General features: G+C 47.8%; 1 protein-coding gene across 1 annotated transcript in view; it reads right to left on the bottom strand.

Annotated features, from left to right (window-relative positions):
* Positions 1–3,765, bottom strand: part of Ahnak (AHNAK nucleoprotein) — a 98,283-nt gene extending 94,518 nt beyond the window's left edge. Inside the window, exon 1 of the mRNA XM_048788979.1 lies at positions 3,747–3,765. The gene's annotated coding sequence lies outside the window, so the exon portion shown is untranslated. The remainder of the gene's footprint in view (positions 1–3,746) is intronic.
* Between the last annotated feature and the right edge of the window lie 2,304 nt (positions 3,766–6,069).

The raw sequence follows: 6,069 nt of genomic DNA on the forward strand, positions 1-6,069 counted from the left end.
TTTTTTTTTTTTTTTTTTTTTTTTTTTTTTGGGCGGGGGGGTGTGTTTGCTTACTTATTTAATTTGGTGTTGGAAATGAACCCAGGGCCTTCCACATACTAAACACATACTCTACCCCTGCACTACACCCAGGCCCTAAAATTTAAATAATATAGAAATGTATAATAAAAAGTAAATGCCTTCCTTCCTTCTCTACAAAAGTCCCTCTCCCACAAAGTAAGCACTGTTAATAATTTACCAAAGGATTTTTAACTTTGAAATGAATCATCATTTGGTTCCTTGAAAGAGCAAGGTCTCCTAGTACATATTAAAATGGGAATTGATTTACACTCCAAGTTTTCAGAAAGATGGCTATGGTGTGACAAATGTCACAAAGAGGGCTATAGGGGTTTGGAGAAAGGAGGTTGGATAGGAAAGAAAGAACAGGACATGGGACATGGGAAGTGGGAGGGCCTGGACAACGTCATTCACCTCAGTTCAGCTTCATCAGGCCCCCCAGGAACAAAAGAGCAGAGGCAAGCTTCCCGGGCTCAGAGCCAGCTTATCTGCTCCTTTGTTTGTTCTGGCCACCTTCTTGGTCAACAGGGAAGAAGGCAGGATGGTGAGGTGGGCTTTTGGAGCAGGCATAGAACAGGGGTGACTGGCCAGGAATAAGGGTAACAAGATGACCTGGTGAGGGTGGTTCTAGGAACTGGCTCCTGCCCGTCCTAGGAAAGTAGAGAGTGGGTAACCTCCACACTGCCTCTAAAAACCATGATCTGGAACCAGAACTGGGATTTCCTACATCAGCCCACTCAGCCCAGGGGAGGGGAATGTTTTCAAACGATCTTGATAATGTAAGTGGAGACAAACTTTTAGAAATTTCTGCCAAACCTTTTTCTTCTGCCTAATGCAGCACCCCTCCACTCCAAATCCCAAAAAGCTACTGTAATGGTGATTTTTTTTCTTTCTGCATCATAGCATGTATTTTCATATATTAGCTCATTCAATCCTCACACACCCTGGGAAGGAAGCACCCAGTGAGGGAGGCAATGGTCTCAGAGAGGGTTAGTGATTTCTGTGAAGTCACACAACTGACTGAAGCAGGAGTCAAAGCTCCCACTAGCATTTAAGCTTCATAAGGAGAGAGGTTTCCCCCGCCCCACCCCGTGTATGCCCCATGCCTAGAGCAGTGGTGGGTACATAGCAATCACTCAGGAACAGGTTTTATTATTTATAAATAATAAATGGTGGCACACGCCTGTAATCCCAGCGGCTCGGGAGGTGGAGACAGGAGGATCACAAGTTCAAAACCAGCCTCAGCAATTTAGCAAAGCACTAAGAAACTCAGTGAGACCCTGTCTCTAAAAAAATATATATATACACACACACACACACACACAAAAAAAAAAAAATAGGGCTGGGGATGTGGCTTGGTGGTTGAGTGTCCTGAGTTCAATCCCTGGTACCTTCCAAAAAATATTATTTATTTATTTGTTTGTTTATTTATTTATGTGGTGCTGAGGAGTGAACCTAGGACCTCATACATGCTGAGCTTGTGCTCTACCACTGAGCTACCCAGCCTTTGGCAACAGATGAATGAATGAACAAATGAATGAACTCCAGACATAACTGATCACAAAGCCCCTGCTCTTTCTCCCAGAGCAGCATCCTGCATCCCACACCATTAGTTTCCTGGGACTCTCAGTTCCCAGAAAGCAATTTTCTTATGTGTCGGTCTCTCCTGCAGCTGCACAAACATTATTGTATGTTCCATACGGGGTCAGGGACCTGTGGTGATGGCATAAAATGTAAAAGAGAATTTGGCAAGATGGAATCCCTGCCCTGGAGGCACTCAGTCCCCAAGGAAATGGCTCTGATCACTCTTACCTTGTCCTCTGAATTTCTTGCAGGACTTATACTTTGAGAAAACTGAAAACTCTTTTTTCTTTAAAACCAGATCTTTTACACTGCTGCCTCCCCCCACACCACACACATGTACATGTATGCACACTCACACACTTTGTTAAGAGTCCTCTTTGACCAACACTGGGGAAAAAAAAAAAAAAAGTCTTCTCCAAGGTTTCACACTCCTGTCAAATTAAAGGTTATAGTCTTTTATACCCACCCAGATGGGGAGGTCAGCCCTGAGCCAGCACTCTGCACCAGCCATCAGAGGTGTCTAACACCCCTGTCGTCCAGACTCACTTGCAAAACTAGGTGAGCTCTAGGACTCGTCATCACTGGGATAGCCCAGCTTCCCCAGAAGTGACGCTTCCTCCCTCCCTGGGGGTTCCCTGAAATATACGTGTTGTGAGTTTGTGTATGATGAACCTTGGGCTCCTCCGTTGCCAGGCAACGTGCCTCTGTTTTGTTCCTATTATGCCTGTTTCCATAGTAACCACAAAGGGGAGCTCTGTGGACCGGCCCCTTGCCAGGGGATTCCCCTTCCCCTCCCTTCTTGCCACAATCCCCTTTTCTGAAATCAGCAATTTACAGGGAAGAAAAAGGCTGACAGCTCAAAGGGTAATCTCGGCTTTTAAAAGTGTGATCCAGAAAGGAAGTGAAGTGTGCCGTCTGTTCTCAGTCTCTGTAAAACAGACTCCCCCCCCACCCCATGAAAGTTCCCTTGCACAGCGTCCTTAGCAGCAGAGAAATGACTATCAACCCTTCTTAGGGCCATTGGGGATCTCCCAGACCCCAGCTCCACCCCACACCAACCCTGGTATTAGCTTCCCTGCCAAACAGGCCCTTTTCCCGTTCACTCCACACTTCCTAATCTGTCATGTTCCCCAGCCAAACAGCAACCTTATTGGATGACTCAAGAATTCAAACATTTCCTTAGCAGTTCTCAAATTCCGAACTCTTCACCCTAACCCTCAAATATGAAGCCAAATAAAATCATCCTTCCCAAACTCAATGCAAAGTCCAGCCTGAATTAAACCTCAAATTTCAAATAAGGAGTTCCTGAATTACTCGAATTGGACAGCCAACGCTTGAAACTCTTCTATGATACTCAGTGCTAATGAAATCTTCAGGTCCAAATAGACCCCAAATTAGAGCCAGTTAGAGAACAAGAGACACAGGGCTCTGTCTTCAGAGTACAAAGCCTGGGAGGAAGGGAAGCCAAGAAAGATTGTCCACGCAGAAGAAAGGAGAAAAACTGGGCAGAGACAGGAAGCCAGGTAGCCACAAGGGCCATGGAAAAAATAATAGACATGCCCTTAAGATGAGGGAATGCTGGGTGCCCTGGTGTAGGCTATAATCCCAGAGACGCAGGAGGCTGAGGCAGGAGGACTGAAAGTTCAAGGACAGCCTGGGCAATTTAGTGAGACCCTGTCTTGAAATTTAAAAAAATAAATAAAAGGGCTGGGGATGTAGCTCAGGGGTAGAGAGCCTCTGAGTTCGATTCCCAATACAAAAAAAAAAGAAGAAGAAGAAAGAAAAGAAAGATAGATAGATTAGGGAAAGGAAGTGGCAAAATGATTGTATGAATCTCTGAAGGAGGGAGGGAGGCAGAGAAGACAGAAGAGCTCAGAATGAGCAGGGGACTGGGCGGGCAGAGTTGTAAACAGGAGCCTAGGGAGGGAGCAGGAATGAACAGAGCAGCCGCTTCAAGTGGGGGGAGGGCCAAGAGGGGAACACTGACCTCTGCACCCCTACCTAGGAATCTGCTTTCCTGCCATCCTTCCCAACTTCCTCTGCCTTTTCCCAAGTTTCCAGGGGAAAGGGATACCAGCCTGGACTTCCCTCCCTTCTCTACTCACATTTCCCCAAGTCCAGCTTAAGGAGATCACGCTGAGCAGGGAAGGAAGGGCCTAGGCTGCCCAGAACCTGAGTCACCACATAGTTGAGGTTCCTGTCACTCAAAGTCCCGCCTCTGCTACGCCCTGCCCTGTGCCCTCTGCCCACTCCAGGACTTGGATTGCCACAGCTCACCCTGCATGGGTACCTGCTCCATGTCTATGCTTCTTACCACGGAGCTCTGGGCTCTCAGAAGCCTTTGACTGCTTGCTACTCTCCCTGATACTAGTGTGCTGAATCCACCATAGTTATTCCTCAGCTTTTGAGCGAAGCACCCTCCTCCTGGTCTTAGGAGCAAACCTGACTCAGTAAGGGCTGCAAGGACTGTGGGGAGACTTGGATGTGCCCCTTGATAAGTCACTTCCCTTTCCTGGACCCATTTATTCACAGGTAAAATAAAGGATTACTCAAGATTGTCTTTCTTGCAGTGCCGGCATACGGTACATTCTGTAAGTCTGAGTCAAAGAAATGGATAGTTACTATTGCAGAGTGGGATAAAAGGGGTGTGTTCACTAACCCCTGTCCTAACAGTAGGAGTGAATGGGTGGGGTGGGGCAGGACAGGTCTGAGGCATTGCCACCACAGGGCAGCCAACACCCTAGGCAACTCGATGACTCAGGTCCCACATGGTAGAGAACTGGCCAGAAAGTGCCCCGTGGCTTCCCTGTGAGTCAAGGGAAATGCGGATCTCCCTGAAGAATGCCTGGCTAGGGTCCCGCTATAACCAACCCTCCTTTACACCTAGAAAGTTTCCAGCCCAAGTCCAGCCCCCACTTCCTGTGATGGAGCCCTAAGCTCATCTTTCTGCCACCCTGGCTTGCACAGTTGCTTCCACTCCTCCCACCTAGCCTCTGTCATCTCATCCCTCTTCCCCCAAGGCTACCACCCTCCTTACCCTCCAAACAGCTCCCCTGCCCTGTCATGTTCTCCTCGGCTCTGCCCATCCTCACTGTTCACCCCCATCCTGGCAGCGCCAGCCAGATTATTGCAAAAGGGCTGAGCCAGCGAGAGGCCTTCACATGACAGCTGCCTCTGCTGCTGCAGCGGAGGGGAGGGGGCAGCTGGAAGTAGAGGCACATTCCATGGGAGATACTATCAGAAATAGCCCCAAAGCCTAACTGACCATCCGGGCCCTGATCTGCACACTGCCAAAGACCATTGTGTAAAAAAGGTAGAGTTAACAGGCTCCACTTGGAATTCTGAGCAATCAGGAAAACAAAGGGAGTAGGAGGGCTGGGGATACAGCTCAGTTGCCTCACACGCACAAATCCCTGGGTTCAATCCCCAGCACCACTGGCACACAAAAGGGAGTAGGACAGGGCAAGGGGCCCAGAATGTTCAAATATCTAATGTCATGAGGGATGTTGCCACCGAACCAGTAGCACCTGTCCAAGATATTCTCCCTCTTAGTGAATAAAGCCCATTAGCCACCCCTGTCTCCCCTTCTTCACCCAACCCATGGGTGCTGAGGCACTGGGACATCCCAGTAATTCCTGTGGAGTAAAACCATGGCCTAATCTGGGAGCCATGCCAGCCCAATAGAGCAAACAGACAAGAGCAGGTGGCACAGTTTTTCTAACCTTTCAGGAGCGCCAATATTTTAGCTTTGCAGCATTAGGGGAAGAAGAGAACAGGGTGGGTACCCCAGAACTATATTCAAACATGCAGAGGGCCAGAACAAGTTGGGGAAGTCACAGAATGCTACTGGTACACCAGGGAGTGGGGGAGACCAGGAAGCTACAATCACCCAGAAAGACCAGCTGATGCGTGTGGAGGGAAAGTTCTGTGTTCTGAGGACAAAGTGGTAGTTGCCATGAAAATTGCAGTATTAATTTCAGAAATGACTGGGTGGAGTGCCCGAAGCACTTTATTCCTCTCCCTTCAAATTCTCGACCCTCCCCCCATCTTTCAAAAGAGGAAGTGGCACATTTGGGGCATGTGGGCAGCTGGTAGGATGGTCTGACCAAGGGAGAGTAGCAGCTGTCCAGCTCTGGCTCAAAGCAGGACATGGGAGGAAAAAAAAAAAAAAGACAATCTAGGTCTTTCTTGGAAGAGCTTTAAAGGTTTTAACTTTTTAAAAAAGTGACTAAAGCATAATTTCCAACAAAGCTTAACTAGCTGCTTATAACCAGTATCTACTAGTTTATCTAAATGAATCAAGTCTAAGCTTCCCATTCACACTTCAGTGTTTATAAAGATTCCACCTGAGGCAACTGTAACCCTGAGCCCATGGGCCTTTTCCAGTTTCTTTCAACATTTTTTTTCAACCTGACATTTTGCCCAGTA

This window comes from Marmota marmota, unplaced genomic scaffold (assembly GCF_001458135.2).
Source record: "Marmota marmota marmota unplaced genomic scaffold, marMar, whole genome shotgun sequence".
Lineage (NCBI taxonomy): Eukaryota > Metazoa > Chordata > Mammalia > Rodentia > Sciuridae > Marmota > Marmota marmota.